The 20,854-nt window shown below is 45.0% G+C and overlaps 2 long non-coding RNA genes across 8 annotated transcripts in view; one reads left to right on the plus strand and one right to left on the minus strand.

Moving 5' to 3' along the window:
• The window catches only part of LOC128081820 (uncharacterized), a 98,037-nt gene extending 95,362 nt beyond the window's left edge, over positions 1-2,675 (plus strand). Inside the window, exons 6-7 of the long non-coding RNA XR_008207417.1 lie at positions 1,349-1,517; positions 2,566-2,675. This is a non-coding gene — a long non-coding RNA (uncharacterized LOC128081820). The remainder of the gene's footprint in view (positions 1-1,348; positions 1,518-2,565) is intronic.
• Positions 2,676-5,900: 3,225 nt separating this feature from the next.
• LOC128081819 (uncharacterized) overlaps positions 5,901-20,854 on the minus strand; it is a 228,209-nt gene continuing 213,255 nt past the window's right edge. For 4 of the 7 annotated variants that reach the window (XR_008207414.1, XR_008207412.1, XR_008207410.1 and 1 more), the window contains one exon: positions 5,901-20,854. This exon is cut by the window's right edge. This is a non-coding gene — a long non-coding RNA (uncharacterized LOC128081819). The other 3 variants (XR_008207416.1, XR_008207415.1, XR_008207411.1) reach the window with 3 other exon arrangements.

A 20,854-nucleotide genomic window follows, 5' to 3' on the forward strand; every position in this document is an offset into this window, starting at 1 on the left:
GTTCATGGGTTCTGTTATGGGAACTAGGAGACAGAGGTAGAATGCTTGAGCTGTGGCCCAGGCTCAGGCACTGAACGCCCCTCCTGGTGCCAGCCTCCCCTTGGTGACATCCCTTTCTGTCACATGCGTGGGTGAAAACAACTGCATGATGCTCGCCATGTCTTGCTAACAAAGGAATTGGTTTTCTCTAAGAGTTGCAGATAGTGTGTTAACAGCATCCTCTTTGGATTTTTGCGTAATACATCTAGTTTTAAGTTAAGTACACAGTAATTTGGGAGAGATTTGTGTAGGATGTTTCATTTTCTTGTCCTTGCTACTTCTGGAAGTAATGAAAATCTCTTCTTTCTCAAATGAAATAGAAGGGAAAGGGGAGCTGGGTGCCCGGCCTTTTGGTAGCAGGGCTGCAGGGCTGACAATGTGCTAAACAGCAGTGACTACTGACATAGACACCGTCTTGTGTTGTTTTTCAACAACAGAAGATGCTTTGGAAGAGAGGAGCGTTAGTTTTTGAGCAGAATCCCTTTTCCATTCAAAAACTTCCTGCTATGGATGGGGCTTTTTAGTTAGCTGTTTGCAGGCACCCGTAGGGCCTGCTGAGATGAGCTTTGCTTCTGCACTCCCAGGCCTTTTATCTCTGTTGTTCTAAGGCTTTGGGCAGTTTGTAAAATAGCAGTGCTTATTATTTCTCTGTTATAATTTTATTATACTATCTATCTTAATACTATTCTAATATACTATTAATGACTATTCTCTGTTTATAATTTTTTTTTTTTTCCAAATGGCTGAAACTGTCGAAATACGGGGAAATATCAAAGCAGAAGTATCTAGGGCACCCCACAGTAGTCATTAGTCCTTCACTTACATCACGCTACATAAAACAACACTTACTGATGCAGGGTGGCCTTGAAGAGCTCACCTCAGTGCTGCTCCTTGTGCCTGGCACACGTGTGCAGGGGCACTCACACAGGCAGAGGTGTGATGATGTCTGAAGCCCATAGAGCCCGACAGTGACCCCTGGCTGGACCCAAGTGTCACCCATCCCCACTGCCATCCCAACTTTGCTGTGGTTGGTTGCACCAGAATACTTTCATTCTGCCGATACCACTCCACAGCTGGCCCCACCGTCCTGACAGCCTCTTGTCTCCCTCTCCTTTGTCATCTGCATTAGCTCAGTATTTTAACCCTGTTTTTCGCCTACTCTGCTTCACTGGTGCTTGTCCAACATCTGCTCAGAGACGCCTGGTGAGAAGATGCCCTGCAAATCGCCTTGTGGTTTGCAGACTGAATTCCCTAATGATGCTCTCATTAATAGTTCTTGCTGCCAAATGCTGTTTGCTTTTACTTTCAGAACTGTCTGCATTAATAACAAGTACCTCCACTTGGAAATTATTTACATGAAACATTGTTCTCTCATCACTGCCACTGACAGCGGCTCCGGACTGGGTGAGGGAAGGACACCGTGATGAATTCACCCATGTGCTGCATGAGACAAGGAGAACTCGAGGATTTCAGAGGAAGTAAGTCTTGGAAAAAGCAGAACTATTCCTTGCGACAAGGGCTGGTTGCACAGTTAGGGCAGACGAGCTTGTCGGGGATGGTGCTGCACTCCATCTGAACCTGTGGGAAGTGTGCCTGTTCCTAATAAGCACCGTGTGTATTTATGTGGCAGTCATTGTGCTTTGCAAGAGGGGAGTCACAGAAATAATTAGTTAAGAGCGTGAGGTTTTTGGCACGGATTCCCTTTCTCAAGTAGCTGTGATGTTCATATATAAGAAAAATTGATTTGGCATCTAGACAGGATTTCAGCACGCTCATGGTTATGGAAATCAGCTATGGGCATGAAGGAAATCTGTATATTGATTCATAAACTGACTTGATGACTTGTTCATGCTTTAATATTTTCATGGGCTTTTACCCAAAATAAAAATGTCAGTAGATACCACTTGACTGTGCTGCAGCACTGCCTGAAATGGTGGGAAGAACGCAGGAAAGAAAAGGGATTTCCTACTAGACAGAAACCTGTACTGTCTGTGGTAATTATTTTTTTCCTACGAGAGGGTTTTTTTTTTGCCATTACCCTTGTTTATTTTGTTAAACTGTGCACTTACATAACACCCCTGGGAAGATCATTACCTGTGAAATCCAATCCAAGTTATGTAGAAAGATTTGAAAGTAGCCACAGACCTTTTCAGTGGGTAGAATTTGGTCAGGACACAGATGAACCCTTGGAAACTGTACTGCTGTGTGCACAAGGCCACAGATCACTGCAAAGATGTCTCTCTGGAAGAAGACTCAGATTCACGGACGTTGTTCTCTGAGAACTCAGGAAGGTCTCACTTCAGCACGTGCTGGTAATGCTGGGGCTGCAGCAGAGGTGTGTGTGGCAGTGTGAAGAGTCTGTGCTTTGGCATAGTCCAGTAGAGCAAGAGCTAGCAGCAGTGTTGGCTCTTCTTTTTGGTCAGGCTGGCTAGGTGGTGTGTAGTCAGCATCAGCGCCCTTGTTTCACTGGCTTGTGAAAAAACACCCGCTACTATCCTGTCTCCCCATGAATACTTTTCTCTGCAGGTTTAAAACCTTAATCCCTGAATAATGCCTCCCCCTGCCTCCTGGTTTTCTTTGGGGACCTTCCAGCACTGGCCAGTCCTGACCCTATATGACTTCAGGTATGTGGGGCTCAACATGGAGGTGATGTGGCTGCTGGCTATTTTAAATGAGCACGAACTATGTGATGTATAACTTCACTTAAGACCCAGGGCAATAATTATTGTCCAAACGCTGATCTGATTTGCATAAATGTTCTTCACTTCCATTGTGACTTCAGAAAGAAATCAGTGGGCATAAGGTACAATATGGTGCAGTGCATGTGCTGTGCCATAGGGGTGTAGAATTTTTTCTCCATCAATAACATCTCTTTTGGCAAGACACAGGAACAAAAATCTATACTGTATTGAGCTGTACAGTTTGGGAAAGATGTTGTGTATATAACAGCATATTTTGAATGTGTAAGTTGTTCCTTGTGACGAAATCTTCCTTTAAAACAGTTGGTTATTCACGTTCACAGAAATTCTGTAATGTCATTTCCCCAGTTGGGGTGCACTGAGCCCTGCCGGGGAGGCCATGGAGATGCCTCCAGGTGGGCTTTGGGAACATGGAGAAATTTTCACGTGTTCAGGGAAAGACAAGAAGGCCATTTTGTCATTTGGTGGTTGGCTTCTTGCGGCTTATTAAATAGTCTGCCAGACTTGTGGCTAACGAGTGATTTTAATGTAGTTTGAAGGCAGCTTTTGTTTCCCTCAACCGCTACTTTAAGAAAGATCCCATAAAATTAATTGACTGATGAACTGCATAATTGATGCTGTCTACACAGTGTGCACCAGCCAAAACTGATGGGTAGCGAGAGCACTGGCATCCTGGTAGGGGCTGTGCTGAACCCTGCAGAGAACCTCTGCTCGCCTTCCCTTTATGCTCTTGGGTAGGAGAGGGCATGTTTAGTTTTCTGCTTACTCTATTCCCTTTTGTACTTGCTCATTTGCTGGGTGCATAAAGGAGAAGAGGTCACTTGTGCACATGGGATAAAGAGGTATTATGAATTCTAAAGTGTTTGCTTTATTGGGAAAAGCACACCGAGCAGGAAAGCACAGGAACACAATGTGTGAAATTTTAATGAATGCTGTGCCAAAGTGTGTGTGCATTTTTTTTCTACCTGTAGCAGCTTTATTCATTTGGGAGAGTACTGCGTACAAGATATTCCTTAGTAGTATGCTGGCTGCTGTTTAGTTTTAATAAATTAAATCCTTTATATCAATGTAATATTCTTTAGACAAGCACTTCCAAGACAGATTAGAAATGAACTTAAGGGGATTAAAAGCTTCTCTTGCTAAAAACAATGTTTCAGATGGGAAATCCACTTATTTATGTCACTTTCAGTGGAGTACATTTGTCTTTAATATGTTTCTGCTGCTACAGAAAGCAGTGCTTTGCCCATGACTGCAGCCTTTCTGCTCTGCTTTACATACACAGCAATGTTTATTTTCTTCAGTACTGTAAGTCGCTTTGGGAAAGATTGATGGCTTCCCATAAAACTGTGAGGAACCATTTTCTTTGTTATTTAACAAAAACAAAAGATTTACTGGATCTAGAGTTTTAAATAGCGTTGGTCTCTGTACAATAGGAAACTGCGAGTGGAGCGTGTGAGCAGAGAGAAAAGTCTGCTTTGGTATTTCTCTTATTGCCTTGTAGCAGGCTGCATGCATCTTCTGGAAGGTTCTCGTTTGAAATCCTGGGCGTTTTGGGAGCAGCAGGCCCAAGGAGACAGCAGCTCTCAAGCCTGCTTCCCTGAACCCTCCCCAGCTGTGTGGCTGGGTGCTAATGCTGCTCCAGGCACATGGTTCAGTGGCACGTCCCTGTGCTTGGGCCTCTGGTACCCACGGAACAGAGCTGATGGAGTGGCCAGGCTGCAGCAGTGCTGCTCTCCAAGGTTGCTGGGATTTGAACAGCACCAGGAGGCCTCACAGCTTGAGGCTGGGGGAGCAGCTTCACTGCTCCTAAGTCATACAGAGCGGCTCTGGGAGCAGCTGGCTGCCCCTTCTCCCCACACTGTGGGGTTTTTGCAGGGCAGGATCCAACCCTGTGGGGTAAATAAGGAGTCTCTGCAGCCTTTGGACTGCAGAAGAAACAATCAGGGTAAAATACAAACTAGAAGAAATAAGGGAAATTGATGTTTTAATTGGAGACCTTTCAGTCTTTGTATTGTTGCCACTTGCGTGCTCAGCCTTGGAAGTAGGGTACCTGCTCCTTACCCACCAGCTCCGTTACAGCTTGTGGGCATGTAACTGTTCAGTGCATTGCAGTGATCTGGGCAGAGGTGAGCCCTCAGCATACCAGGTCTGCCTCTGTAGCTGTGTCTGTGACACAGCACTGAATTTCATTAATTTAGGTGCACTTCTATCCATTGTTGGTTAAATCTGTTTCAAAATCTCTCTTGTTCCATGATGTCCTTTAAAGTATTTATTTAAATGGTTTCCAAGTAAGTTTTTCCCAGTATCTGCTTACAACAAGATCGTTTCCGTCAGTGCTTTTGGGACACTGATGCTTTAGGCTCTGCTGTCTCATTTCAGCCACAGCTCCTCTTCCCTTCCCACCCCAGAGAGTGATTCTCAGATTGAACTGTGGCCCATCCAAGAAAGCAGAGCTGATGTCTCAAAGCAGTGCTCCAGGACCGAGTTGCCTGACTTCTCTGGCATTCAGAAAGGCCCTACAGTGAGGCTTTGTATCGGCCTCATATTACTAAGATTGTATGAGAACAGGCAGCTTAGATTAAACCACTATCTCTATTTTATCTTATTTTGTGCTGTTCTGCTGTCTGAGACCAGATTTAACTCCTCTCCCCAAAAAGACTTTCTTTTTTTTGCTGGCCTTAGCATTTATCAGACTTCTAAATCCTTACCTATTGCTCACGATAACAGGAGTTGACTGAAGTTTCACCACTGGTTTCACAGTGGAAAGGGCAGGTTAATTTTCTGTAGAATATCGATGGGCTCTGCTATCAGTATAACTACTATGTATGCTGGGAACTGAACCCATATACATTGCTACGCTGCTGATCAGTAAAAGAAGAAAACTTATCAAGAAAAAAATATATAATTAGGATCAGGGGTGGAATCTCACTGGGAAATGTGGTGTAAAAATGCTTCTCATTTTAAATTAAGCTTTCGATGGCAAGTGCTTGGCTTTCAACAACTCCTCTGAAACTCTTTTAATTGAAGTTCCACGAAAATCTGGGGAGTTCAGCTCAAGTTCACGTCCCAAACCCATCCTGATTTCATTAAAGATCTGATCTTTCTTTATTTGCCAATAAAATATATATGTGTGTGTGTATAAATCAGTATCTGCTCTATAACTGTTTTTTATTGTTTTTATTATTATTATTTATTTAGAAGTACAGTTTCTCTTCTCTTTATGAAGAATGAACTCTGCTCCCTTTGTGTAATGAGAGGGGAGGGACAACCCAAGGGAGATCCTTCACCCAGGTGTAGGTTTGGGGCTCAAGACACACTTTCCTGCTGCTTGCCTGTTGCTTTCTCGTGTCCCGCATTGGCTGTGGCAGCCTCAGTGCTGGCAGAGCTTACAGGAGAGATGATGGGCTCTTGGTGGCTCCGTGGAGGCCAGCATGGTCTCAGGCTGGTTGGCCTGGGCCCTGTGTTGCCCTGGTGGAAATGGTTGGAGCCCCGGGGGCTGGGGCTGAACATGCCCTGCTCAGGCTCAGGGTATGGCCATTCTGCTTGCACATCACTATTTCCTTCTCCTGTACCTAAGACCCAACAAAGGTCCTGATTATTTGGGAGAGCCTTGTTCTGGGCTGACAACGAGTTCATGATTTTCCTTCATCCTTTTCCCAAGCTTTGTCCCACTTCCAGCTGCAGTGGCCAGATGCGCCTGTAACCAAGGGCTGAGTGTACACAGCCTGTTTGTGCCAGGGAATGGCATTGCTCTGCTTCACCAGCACAGCAGTAAGGCAGGCTCCAGAAATCCCCTCCACGTACCTGAGTTGTTCCTCTTCGCTGCCTGCAGGACCAGGAAAGGAGGGTTCCTGGGACCTAACAGAGTCCTGCTGTTATACTGCGTGGGACTGAATATGAAAACCTGTTGAAAACAGTGTAAATCCTGAATTCCTCGAGGCAGAGAACAATGACACACTTGACTGTCTCAGCCCAGTGAGTAGCAGTGCACCAACGATTGCACGCACCGCTCTCCTGCAAAGTACTCAGCCATCTGAATTTCCAGTTTTGTGTTTCATCCCACTTTTCTTCTTTTGTCTTCTTCTCTTGTGATAGCAGCGACCTGTTTGCAGCCTCCCTCGGGAGCCCTGCACGTCACTCTCTGCAGTCCCAGTGAGTCGCATTTCGGCTTTTCTGATCAAGGTCCAGCTGGAATCTCACATCTTTGTTTCATGTATTTAATATACTCAGAATTCACTAAATGATAGTTTATAATATCATTATCAACAGCTAAAGACATTATAACTTCAAGAAATGGAAAGAAGGTGCAGCCATATGTGGAAATGCTTTATTTTGTGCACTTTTAACCCTCACAATAGCTCAGCTGCAGGAACGGGGACAGCGGTGAGAGGCAGGAAAACAAATCCTATGTCTGCAAAATCATTTTTCAGCTTTCCCTCCACTGTTGTCATGAAAGAGCACTGCACTATTTGGATGGTAAATAACAACCAAGGACTAATTTATTTTTCTTCATAAAATTATTTCTTGAATTGGATTCAAATGTGTTCCTTATTACACGGTTTGATAATTCAGTGATGCTTTCCCCCCATAACATATGAGCTGATTTAAACCTTCACTCTAAACAGCCTCAGGCTTATTAAGAACAGTGTGGACTGAGTATGGATTAGGTTTAAAAGTAATAAAAAAGTAGACCTGTTGGTTAGGTGAAAAATTCACTATCAGATTCCTGAGTGCAGCTTTCTTTTCATGTGCAAACTGCATTAAATGAGGCATTTAATTCAACAAATCCATAGTTCTGATCCACCAGAAATAGAGACTGGGTTAGTTCAATTTGTAACAAACGATCTCCATATGATCAAAGTCCTGAGAGCTGATTCCAACATACTGCTTAAATTAGTCTAACACCGAAGTGTTTGGCTCTGGGACAATATTTGGAATGTCTTACCAGAAGAAAAATTCCTCTGCACACATGGTTCCAATATCGGGGAATGCCAACCTTGCTTTTTAATGGGCTGACAGGGAGCCTCCGTGCTAACTTTCTGACTCCAAAAAGTTCTTGTGCTGTCACCCGCAAACCAGCTTGGATAATTTTTCCTTGGCTTCCTTATTAAAGCCTGAATGAAGGGATTGTGTGGCTTTCTTAATGTCACTTGGTCTGCTTGCCATAAATTCAAGCACTCATGATGAAAGCTCCACTTATATTTCGCTGGGAAATGGAATCAAGGAGAATGCACCCTCGTTCACAATAAATAACTAAAGTTGAGTTATTAAGTGTATTTCATATACCAGCGCCTTATTACATCAGCAGTTTAGATAATGGCTTCTTAAAAATATTTCTCTACTGAAATCCACGAGGAGCGGGTTGCACATAGACGTCCCTGTGCACAAAAACCGAAGCAGCTGGCTCCAGCAGTAACTTAGGACTGTATTAACCAATAGCAAATATTTACATTTTTACATGCTGCTGTCTGTTTAGATTACGCAGCCGTTGTGCTCTCAGCAGTGAGCAGAGGCAGTGTTTGCTCGCCCCTGCCAGGAGCGTTTGTTTGCTGTGAGAGGGATGTGAGCTGGTGCAGCCTTGTGGCTGCAGTGCACGGTGAGCATGGCACACAGAGCTCAGTGGGACCTGGTGCCCCTGCCTCCCTTCACTCCTGCTTGTCACAGTAACCCACAACATTTTCAAAGGCCTCGGCTGAATTTTCTCTGTTTTTATGGTTTGTCCTCATGTGAAAGTGATTCATACAATTAAGCTGGAAGCTTGCTTTGTGGCCTTCCAGTATTTGAAAGGAGCATATAAACAGGAGGGCGAATGACTATTTATGAGGGTGGATAGTGAGAGGACAAGGGGGAATGGTTTTAAACTGAGACGGGGGAGGTTTAGGTTGGATATTAAGAGGGAGTTTTTCACCCAGAGGATGGTGAGGCACTGGCACAGGTTGCCCAAGGAGGCTGTGGAAGCCCCATCCCTGCAGGCATTCAAGGCCAGGCTGGATGTGGCTCTGGGCAGCCTGGGCTGCTGGTTGGCGACCTGCACACAGCAGGGGGTTGGAACTGGATGAGCACTGTGGTCCTTTGCAACCCAGGCCATTCTATGATTCTATATTTACATATCTTGAATATGCATATCAGTCTTTATGTTTTTACACCATGACTGTACATGCATGAGTGTAATACTGTGTTCCTAGTGTTCCAGTAGGAACAGCCAATGAGTACATGCCCCTATCAGCACGTTGTTGTTGCAGCTTTGCAGCTCCCTCCTGGTTGGTTATGTTGCATTTTGGATAATGAGGAGATTATTTTTAAATCTGTGCTAGACATTGCTTGATATTTTATAGCAGCTGGAAGAGAAGGAGGTGGAATGATGAATGGTTGGAGCTCAGAAATGGAGCAAAACTGCTGTTTTCTGGTAACTCTTCTGAACAGGTGGCTAAGTAAGCCAATTAAGCAGACTTTAAGAACAAATTATGATAGTAATCCATTGTCTGGGATCATTGAAATGTGCTGGGTGGAATCTCGTCCCCAGAGCTGCCTGAATAATGAAAGTCTGTTTTGGTGTAATTTTATTGTTTTCCTGTTCATTGAATGTTCAGAGGAGCTTGCCTTCCTTCTCTCTCTGGGCTGGGCGTCAGGGCACGCAGCAGCCTGGCAGCATGGGCTGTGCCTGGCTGGCCGTGTCCTCCTCAGGCGCTCTCCTCTGCGTGCTCTTGCTCAGAGGTGATTAAGAAACAAACCAATGAGTGATGCGCGTTACTGTGTGTGTGATGGGAGGGCAGTGGGAAATTTGGGTTTTGCTCCCACTAAGGACAACGGATGGCCCATTGACTTGGGTACTGCTAGAGAATCCCAGGAGCAGCACTGTGAAGCCACTGTGGTCCCCACCACTCAGCTCCCTCTGCTGAGCCCCTGCCTTTGCAGGTTGCTTTGTCTCCTTTTTGCTTTTAAATCCGGGACAGAAAGGAGTTGTGCGGAATTATTTCAGGCTATCGTATGGTAACAACTCCATGTTGCCACGTAGGGCTGCATGAACCGGTGACCCAGTGACAAAATAAATTACCTGTGAGCTGAGGGCTGGAGATGGTGAGTGGCAGAAGAATGGCGCTCCAAATTGTGTTCAAGAGATTCTGTGTTCACTTAAGAAAAGTGACTGTTCAGCCAATTTATTCATTGGACGAGTTCCTTTTTAACCATCTTAATTCACCGCTTTGCCTACAGTGCCCGTCATTGGTTTATTAGATATTCATCGAAAGAGATTTTAGCATAAATACGGTTCCACAGAGGATTACACACAGGGAATCTGTTCTTTTAACCTACTTATTTGGATACCAAGTATTTGTTGAAGTGGACTCATATTTACTTAGTCCCTTAATGAAGTCTAGAAAAGCTTTTCTGCAAAGGGAATATTGTTTTGTAAAAATTAGCTTACTTAAATAGTTTTCAAAGTCATCTCAGAACAAAGATTTCAAAGGCAGAGCGCCAGCCTAATATTTACTTTTTACGCCGTACGGTAGTTTAGACTTGCCAGAAAAAGTGCACTTGCTTTTTTTGTGTTGTTTTGTTTAAATTTCTCTGTTTTTAGTTGTGAGATATATATGTCATTTCTAGGGGTATGGAACTAATTGAGGAATATGTCCTGCCCTTGTTGAGGTGAACAGGGCAGATAAATAAAAACTCCATTGGACATAAATCTCCTCCACTAACATCAAAGAAGCAGGATCCTGCTAAGTGTATTTGTATAATGCAGTAATTTATGCAAAAAGCAGCTTTTGTCAGCAATGCAACAAAGCAGCTTTGATAAATGTCCCCTAATTTATTGTCATGTATCTCAAATCAAAGTAAAACATTTACAGCCTGCACACTGAAGGAACCCAGGCCCAGGGCACTTAAAGGGTTTCTCTCCCTCTCCATCTCCAGTCCCCCCCGCCCCCCTTCTTTTTTTTTAAAGTACATAAAGCTAAGTTGGGCAAAAGGTTAAAAAGGCTCTGTTTTGAATGCTAAGTACTTTATACAAATTATGGGAAAAATAATAACGGAGCTGCTTAAAGAACGACAGAAAAGCCTGTACAAATTCAGATTAAAAATCCGCTTAGCTTTTCTCTTCTGGGTGATGTTAACAAATCATAATGCAGGCACTAATTGTGTTTTACAGGACAATCACAGTGTCTCAGGCTCCGAAAAAAGAGTGAAACAGTGACTGGAAATGGTAAGTGTTGGCCACAGTGCTTCACTGCCCTTCCCAGGTCTCCTGAGCCTTGCCAATATGGAAGCCAACCTAAATGTGAGATGGTGGAAGATGTTACCACTGACTTGGAGATAAAAATGAGCCCCTAAGCCACTGCTGGTTCTTCCATGGTACAGAAACTCACTGACTTGATCTTCTCCCAGCTACTAGGGAGACACAATGGCCTTGTCTACAGAGCCAGTCCCAGAGGACCATTTTACAATGGAAAGGTCACGCAGTGAGGTGTGACTGATGAGGCAGGATCTGAAATGGGGTGGCCACGGTGCCGGTGAGGACGTGGGTCAGGACGCAGCCAGGTCCAGTTCTTCAGGTTTGGCCTCTGTCAGTGGGTGGCACCAGGAGCACATCCCTGGCTTCACTGCCTCTGCCACACTGTGTGCCACCTGGCTGGTCTGGTCACTGGGAGTCCTGGGTTGGGCTGTGAGTGAGGAGTGAGCATCCCCAGGGTGTGAGCTGGGAGGGAGGGGAGCAGTCAGGGCTGTTGTGTGGGCATCACCTCTGGCAGTGGGGATGGACATGGTGGACATGGACCATCCTGGGGCCACGTCTGGGGACAAAAAGGGCAAACTGCTGCCCTATGGACCGGGATGCTGTCCTGCAGTGCTGCTGAGGAGCAGGAGCTCACTCAGGAAGATCTGGAGCTGGCTCACGGCAGGGAGGCTGCCGAGTGCTGATAAATTAAAAGTATGTGGGCTTGTCAGTCACCCGCACTGCCTTCCAGTTACAAAGACCCAAAGTGATACGGCTGCTTCTCGGGACCCTTTGATATTTAGGGAGAGTGATAAATTCAGTTCTGTTTCTGCAGAGATCTAGAGCAGCTCCACATGTCAGATTGCTTCAGAAGTAGACAGCATTTCTATGTTTTTTACTTAGAAAGCTCTGTTTATAATAAACCAAACATACAGCTCCAGGAGTATAATATCCTTCGAGTGGTGTTGTTTCAAAGTGTTTTACAACCCATCTGGTAGGCTGACTCAAACTATTAGGCGTGTTCTTGGAGAAAATGCTTTATTCGCACAGATAGTAGTATGTTTCTGGTACTGCAAACCAGAAGGCTGAAGCCTTGCAAATCCAGGCCTGCTGCACCATAAAACAGACATGAGTTCACTGAGAAAGTGAAAAGGAGATGTTGTTTCTTAAAAATGTTCTACTTTCTTTATGTAAAGTTGTGCCTATAGGTAGCAGAGCCAGTGCCATGCCAGTCCTCATTGGCACGTGGGGCTGCTTGCTGCAAGGCCTGTGCATGGCTGCCTTGCTGGTGGCATCATGACACACTCAGGCTGTAAGTCAGTATAAGAGTTTAAGTTCATATCATAATTGCTGGGGTTATAATTTAAATTTTAGAAAAAGGATTCTGCAGCCATGGAGATTGAAGTGAGAGATGTTCGCAGTAGAAGCACCGAAGGTGCACTCAGCAAGGCTGACCATGGGTGCAGTGAAAGCAGAGCCTGACCACAGTAACACCTCCATCAGGTGCAGAGCTCAAGGGAGAATCCCCAGGAACAGGTAAGTTAAAAAAAAAAGGCATCACTGACATTCATTGACTCTTGCTGGACATTTATGGAGACCAGCCAGTGGATGTGAGTGCAGTGAAGTGGTGGGCAGGGACAGTGGTCACCTCTGCTGGTGCAGATTAGTACAAGTGTAGCATGTGGGCTCTTGTTCATTGCTGGTGAAAATGCAGAGCTAATGGTGGTGACTGTGTTGAATAGCATTTGTTGCAGGTAATCTGCTCTATCACACAGTGTTACTGTGCTCTTTGTGTATATCTTTATACAGAGAGATGGATAAGGAGACAAAGGTATGTGTGTGTGTGCATCACGTGTCTCTACATAAAGACATTTCAGTACATCTGTATGTTAGATCACAGAGTGTTGCTGGAGTGAAGGCCTTGTCCAGGGCTGTGGCACTGCCATGGCTCATGGACTTGTAGGGGCACAGCAGGTGACACTGGTTTACACAGCAATGTGCAGGGCGAATGGTGGGAGCCCTGCCTGCAGAACAAAGCCGCGTATGGGAGCTGGGGGACACAGGCAGCAGGAGCTGCACTGTACTCTGTGTGCAGCTCAAGGCTGGCGGGTTCCCACATCTGCTATGGGAGGTCAAAGGAAGTCCTCAAAGTAAATTTAAGAGTATATTTAAAATGCGCACATGTAGCAGCAGCATGATCAGCAAAGCTGTTGAGCAGATATGCCACATTAAAACCAGTCTCCTGCAGGCACCAGCAGAGCTGTTTCTGCATGGCAGTCAGGTGGTGGCCAGTACCCAGCGGGACAGTACCTTCCTGTCACTGTCACTGCTGCTTGCTCTGTGCTTGCTGTACCGCTGAGCCACTTCTCTGTGTCTTAGCGCTCAGAGAAATGAATGGGAGCTTTCCCTCCTCCATGCTAAGATCTGAGGGCAGCAGGTGTGCTTTCCACAGCCAAACCAGCAGCAGCTCAGGATGCACGGCCCACCGTGCCCGCAGTGCCCGGGTTGAGGACGCCCCTGCCCTCTCCCCACTCACCCCCGCTGCTGCCAGCATGCCTGCTGCATGAGGTGCTGGCCATGCACACTCACCCTCTGCCCTCCCTCCTGCATCCATTTTCCCTTTCTTTTTGCATCAAGGCTTTGTAATGAAATGTTATCCCAATATGTTTAAAGCAGAGACAGCTGTGAGTAGCTGTTAAATAGACACAGAGTAGAGCTCACTCCAAAATATGCGTGTTCAACACAGTGCTTTAGCTGTAAGTTGTGCTACGAGACCACAAAAATGAAGAAATCCAAACATATTAATTGTTTGAAATGGGAACGCTCGTTGTAAAGGCAGGCATCCTCTTAGAGGTCTCACTTTATCTCAGCGCACTTATGTGGGAGCAGTACATCTGACACACAGTTTCGGTTTATTGTGTAATGCTTCAATGAGAAGTAAATGCAAATTACCAATGATGATCCTTATAATTTGAAACACAACCAAAATCAAACTTTTTGAACAAAGAAATGGAACGAGATTTTGTTTCGTTCATCACATCTCACAAATGAGTCTTAATGTGACACACACAGATTTTGAAGGAGTTCACGGCAGGCCAAATAAAGAAACACAACAAACCCTGCCCCCCCATCTCAGAACGTGGCATTAAAACCACATGGATTTTAAATTCTTGTTCTTATACTCAAAATTGCATTAACAGATTTTGACCTCAAGACCAAGGCACGTTACGTTTGAAGGCCCAGCACTGCTGCTGCAATCCACAGCACTGCTCCCACATTGCCTGAGCGAGGCCCTGCTGATGCAATAGTGGCCCGCATATGTCTCATATTAATGATATTTTCCTAATAGTAATAGCATTAAAGTCTGCCTACCTAGCTATTGAGTTACCTTATTTAGGATAATTTGCCCAAAAGCCTAACCTGGAGCATGTGAACAACCGTATCATTTTATAACACTTAGCTTTAAGATATCAGAAATCAAAGCAGGCTGACAGTCTGATTCCAGAACTAGCAGTTTTCCATTTAAAAAAACAAAAACTGTTGTGTTTCTTGAATTAATTAATTATCTGGATTTTTGTTGTATTTTCCACATGGAATTGATGAAGAAAAATTTTTTTCTAAAGAATGAGATGAGCGAAAATTCACACATGGAAAACAAATGAGCATTGGGAAGCACTCCTCATAGCTAATGGCTACTTGGTCTGGTGCCAGAATTCATACAGATCCTTAAAATCAAGTAAATTATGCCCGTAGTGATAGCTCCCTTTTGCTGGAGTCCCACAACAAGCACCAAATGGTGGAGCGGTGCACAACTGCCAAATTCCATTTTTCACCTCCCATTTCCTTTCAGCTGAGCAGCCTCGTTCCCAGCAGAAAGGCCCATGCATTTTTTTATGGCTCCCCTCCCAGCCCCATGTGAAGGGCCTGATCCTGCCCATGGCACAGAGGGCAGTGCCTACCGTGGGGTCAGTGGACGGCAGTGGTGGTGGCATCTTCCCACTGAAGGGAATGGAAAGAATTGGGTCTTGCGAAGGAAATAATCATAAAACAAAAGCCTTCTTTTGCTTGGTTCTTTTGATAAGATCGCTCGCTGAACTCAGAGGTTAGGAAATGTGCCGCTCGCCATGCGCCAGATTAACAACTGTTGAATTCTGTGCTAGAAAATTCAGCTGGATTACAGAAATATCTGTTAAGAGGAGGATAAATATTTATAAACAATCTTCCTTGCAGAACACGTCTCCATCATTCATTTCCCCGTGATGAAAAATCTGGAACAATGGAACTAATGACTACATTGTTCCAAAGTTAAATCGTATATCTAATAAGGAAAATACTAAAATGAGCCAAATTCTTTATGAACACAACAGCGAAGCAATTAAAATAAATGTGATTTTCCAGATCAAAACTTCTGGCTGTTAATTGCTAGATGGCACCTATCCTAGTCATATGAGTTTCCCTCGCAGCTGTTTTTATTTCACGATACATTTTGGGCTCCCCAGAGCCGTGCAGAGCTTGGACGTGGCGGCAGCGCGCCCGGACAGCTGCGCGGGGCTGCGGGGCTCAGGGATGCGCTGCTGGGACAGGGACAGGCCTCGGGCCAGGCGCATTCTCGCTGCTGCCCTTTGCTTGCGTTCTCGCCCTGCTTGCCCGTGTTACAGTGGGGATGATGGGTGGGCACTGTGGCATGCCTGCGTGCAGAGTGCTTCCCAGAAGGAGTATTTTGGAGGATGTGCTTCCATCATACGCTGTGTCCTAGTCACGGCATCTGGCTGGGCTCATAGCCATCACTCTCTCCATACCTCTTCACTCTCTGCGTTTGACTTAAAAAAAAAAAAAATTGTTCATGGGTGCCCTAGCACAGCAGCAGTGGGGCAGCGGCTGCAGCCCCACCAGGACCAGGGCTCTTTAACCCACCCCACCTCAGAGATGAAACTCTGGAAACCTGGCATGCTCCAGCCAGCTTTACTTGAAGCTGCACTTTGGTATCTGTAGGTTATTAATGAGATTAAAGAACTCCGTTACAGGGAATGACAACTGCAGTTTGTCCAACATTAAGCAGATATTGGCATCCGTAGGTGTGAGTAGGAAGGCAATGATCTCAGATATTGAACGAGCTAAAGCCATGAGCAATATGATATTGATTAGACAATGGGTATTGTATTTACCCACATAGCTTTATTGGGTGAGGCTCAATGTGATGTGTTTTTATTTGGGAAACTTAAGGAAGATAATTAAAAATGCTGTAAGGAGAGCCCAGCAGCCTTTGTGCTTTGCTTTTTAAAGGCTGCAGATGTCCTGTCTTCTTTCTTTAAAACGGCATGTGCTCCCTCTCCACCTTCCAAAAGATCAAGGGTAATAATAACAACAATAATAATACAGTGTCCTGGAATTTTTCTACATGCCTCAAGAGAACTTTAATTTTTTCCAGAAACTGTTTTCTGACAAAAGCCGCCCCGTGGACTTTTCCTGTTCCCCAGTATGCATTCGCAATGCTGCTGCGGCCAAGTTGAAATGGTGTCTTTTGAATATAAGGCCTTTTATGTAGAAAACCTTTCTCTTGCTGAACAAAACCCTGCCTGCAGCACAGGGCAGCCCTGACCCAGTGAGCAGGTAGTGTTGTGCACTGTCAGCCTGCGCACCCGGGCAGCCCAGCGTGGCCTCCATGACAGAACTCAGGAGCCTCACTCACATCCACAGCCCCGTGGTTAAAGCATGAACAGAGAATGCATCCTCCCCATCTCTTCTGATGTTTCTCCCATCAGTTGCATTCCCTTTCCCCACGGGCCTTTTTCCATTATTTTTTAGTTCATAATCCCACAGCGGTGCCCAGCCCAGCTGTGTTCCCATCTTGCATCAGAAGGCTGGCTCACTGCAGCGCTCCGTCCATGGGACGCAGGTCCACGTGGCTGCAGGCAGGGCCTGGGCCTGGCACACAAACGCGGCCTGCATCCAGCTCAGGGCTGAGGCCAGCCCCTGTGTGCCACTCTCTCTGCCTCTGCCGAGGCTGGTTAAGCTGAGGTGTGATGGCTCAGCCTTTCCCCTCCCTCCACGCATGGCTGCTGCTCTACTCCCCAAGCTTTTGGCCATGGGCCGTTTAATATTTTCCTCCAGTTCAGCCATCTCCAGTCACCAGAGCTGCTGCCGACTCCGCTCCCATGGGTGAGGCAGCTTCTCACAGCCACCACTTCCTCTGCTCTCCAACCTGATGCTTTCCAGCTCTGCGCTTTGCAAGGGGAGACAGAGGAGCGTGTGCCGAGCCTCCATCTGCACCACATCACGGGAATACAAAATGGCACCGAGTCCTACTTTTCCTCATTAGATGTGGGCAAAGTTGGCTGCATCGCAAGTGCGAAAGCTCATCTTTCTTCAGCTGCTTGTAATTCGTGCTTGAGCAAGAGAATTATTTGGGGCTTAAGTCAGAGTCTTCTAAGTAGGTCACAGTTCTTCTAGACCCAAACTCCTGCATATGACTTCTCAGAAATGCAGATCCCTGTCTTCCTGATTTGTGAAACACCTCAGGAGCCCTCTTATCAACTTTATCAGCTCCTCAAATGAATCCATAAAACAAGCAGCTACTGAGAAGTTGCTTCCTGCATAGAGTTCAGACTTGGAAAAATTCCCCTGCCTTGGGTGGCAGCCATTTCTGTCTCATTAGAATAGCTAGTTTCTTGCATTTTAAGGATGCTCCACTGTAGCCAGGTGAATGGATGCACCCTGCAATTCCTTTGCTCTTTGCATCAACAAGAGGACAAAAAGCCATGGAGAAGGCAAGGAAGCTCCAGCCCCCGTGGGGTGCGCTGGCTGAAACAAACACAAGCTGTCCACGCTGTAAAACAGCATTCATTTTAGTGGTGCAGAGGCTGATTTGTCAAATCATCACAGCATGTGTTAGATGTTAGTCCTAGTGTTTAGAATAGAACTACAGCTTCAGAAACACCCGGAGATAAAATGAGGGAGATGTAAGAGCTCGAGAAGAAGCAGATTGAAGTGGGTGGCACAGTGCAAGGATGTGTTAACTACTTTGCTGCACTGGTGGCATAAGTAAGTTTTTCTGTTATTTCTGCATGACAGTTCTGAATGCCTCTAGCAGCTTAGCACCCAGGTATGAAAATGATAGCATTTGCTTTTTTCAGTCATCTAGAAAGTAAGTTTTACCTCCTCCTCCAGTAGCAGGATGAGTCCAGACTACACTGACATGGGGAGAAGTCAGAACTAAGCATACTCTGTATGTCTCGCTAGAGGAGTTGCAGTTAAGTCTGCAATGACTAAGATTTTAGTCATTTGGCCAGGGGAGATTATCCATAGGTATGGATTGCAGTTGTCAGCAGTCACATGTTAATGGGGCATTTCTCTGCATTACGGTGCCATGCATTTAGATTTCTACCCTTGATTGCTGCTTTGGTGTGCAGTGGTGAAGTGCTGGAGCTGGATCACAGCTCAGCTCTGTGGCCGCATTCAGATCCCTGAAAGGAGCTAAAGTGCTATTTTGCACTTTATGGATTATGGAATACAGGATGCCCTCATGCTTTTATGCTTTATTTTTGATTCTGTGAGGTTATTTTCACTTCCTCTTCTGAAAAGAAACAAAATGTTAGATGTCTAATTGAATGGACTGCTGGAAAAGATGCATAAAAAGGTTTGGCACGTGAACTTCTGTTAAGCAAATGCCTTTGTTTCCAAACAGGCCAGTGATAACAAATATTTATTGACATTTTCCTTCCACAGGGGCGTTAGCAATTATAATTTGCTGGTACGTACCTCATGAGTACTTACACGTTTTGAACAGAACATCTGTTGGTCAAAGATGAAATAGGAGGTTGAAAAAAAAAATGTTTTTCCAGGGTTATGAAACTCACAGCATCACAAATTATCACTAGGAAAACAGTTCAAAAACCTGAACTTGCACTTGTGGAAAAAGGAACACAGATAGAGGAAACAGATAAAAACGCGTTGTGTTGGTAGGCTTTGTTTTCTGCAATGATGTATTGTTCCAGCGAAGCGGTTAACAAACAAATTATTGTCTGCGTCCGAAACAGCCAAATCTTTGGTTCCACTGAACAGATGTTAAGGTGAAGCAGATTAAAGCCGAATTCACAATAGGGCTGCTCCACAGGAAAGGTGCCCTAAGTTTATCTATTGTTAAATAATATAATTTATCGTCTTAGAGGGCTACGGAGCAATTTCTGTTCCTTTTCTACTTTTTGAACAAAGATTTATAACATAGATAATCCCCAATTTTAGATATTTGCTGCAGGTTATATTTGAAAGAATTTCCCAAAAGACTGATAACCCCCTTTTTTCCCTTAACCACAGTCAAACCAGTGAACTAATATGATGCCTGCTTCAAATAAATGTATTTGCTGCCTCTGTGCATGATAAGTTTTCATTTAGTCTACGATCAGCTGACAGTATGCAAGTTTGCAGATACCAGTAATTGAATACAGATAACCTTGGTTGTTGACCTATGCGGAGGCATGGCTGTCTAGTTTCCATTGTTTCTGTTTTTGCTAGTTGACACAAAACTGATGTGGGCTGAATTTATATATTAGCCATCCATTATAGTGGGAATTGCTTATCATTGTGGATGGATATTGCAAGAAGTTTCTATTTATTTAACCTAATAAGATGGCAGAAACAAACCTGATTGGGCCCACTCAGGATCAGAATTAACCCTTAGTGGTCCAGTTAATTGCTGCATGGTAACAAGGCATGTAAAGGATGCTTACCTTATTTCTGTTTTTTACATAATGATTTTCTTTTCAGTTAGAGGGATTATTTCATTTAGCAAACAATCCTTGCAATATTGAGAAACAGAATCTTAGAGTTGCAAAAGAGCTAGATAGTGCTGGATATCCAAATCCTCTTGGCTTCTGGCCCCGGCCGATGACCATTCTCCCAGAGGAAGTGGAAGCCCAGACTGAGCAGACAGTGAGGTAGAGGTTAGCACATGGTGCCAGGGTCAGCGGCGGCACGGTCCCCATCAGTGCTCCTCCAAGCTCTCTTGCACTGCAGTCAGATCGAGATGCCTTTGGTTGTCTGCAGTGCTTCTGACCAGCTTGGTTTTAACATCACACCGGCCACAGTTAGATGTGCGAATTTCCAGCTATCTGTAAGGTCATTTAGATTCAGAATAGTTTTACAAACGCAGCTGCTTACACAGAAGATCCTGGGCAGGTGAAGGATGAAGGCCCCTGTTGCAACTTAGGGATGACTGACTCATTGGCTGAATCAGGACGGCAACAAAACCAGAGACCATCTTTTTTATCTCTATTAAAATAGTGTTCAAACTCTGATCCCAATGAGTTCAAGGCAGCTAGCTGATCATTGTTAGCATTGTGAGCAGCTTTTCTTCCACCTTAGAGGAGCAGATTCTATAAGCAATTTCTGCTTTTAGCCCTTTTCAGAGCAGCAGAAGCGAGTAACGTGAAGTCCCAGTACAGCTGAATTCTGGTTTTGTTAAGCTGCAGTGTCAATCAGGTTGGCTAAACTGACCTGGCTTTTGAGATGGCATGGGTTTGTTTATTTCATTTCCTTTTATTTTGTAAATGTCCTCCTTTGCAAGTACAGTCTTAAAAATCTAGGGAACTACAAAAGGGAAATCTGTAAGCATCCTTTTTTGTCCACCTTTCTGAGCTTACCTTGCTTAGGGACTGCTTGTGAGGATTGACCCGGGATGCTGTGGGAATGCTGCACCTGGTTAAGGTCTCGCATTGCACTTCTGCCTGCATTTAAGGATGAGAGGTGCCTGGCAATATTGAATACTTTAGTGAACAGATCTTCTACTCCTAGCAAGCAATTTGCTCCCTACCCTGCCCCCTGCACACTGCTGCCTTCGAAGAGTAATGAGGGCTGGGTCAGCTTGGCCTTTTTACCGGCATTTTCTTTCTTTGGGGATCCACGACTCACC

This window comes from Tympanuchus pallidicinctus, unplaced genomic scaffold, assembly GCF_026119805.1.
Source record: "Tympanuchus pallidicinctus isolate F22 unplaced genomic scaffold, pur_lepc_1.0 scaffold22, whole genome shotgun sequence".
NCBI classification, from domain to species: Eukaryota; Metazoa; Chordata; class Aves; order Galliformes; family Phasianidae; genus Tympanuchus; species Tympanuchus pallidicinctus.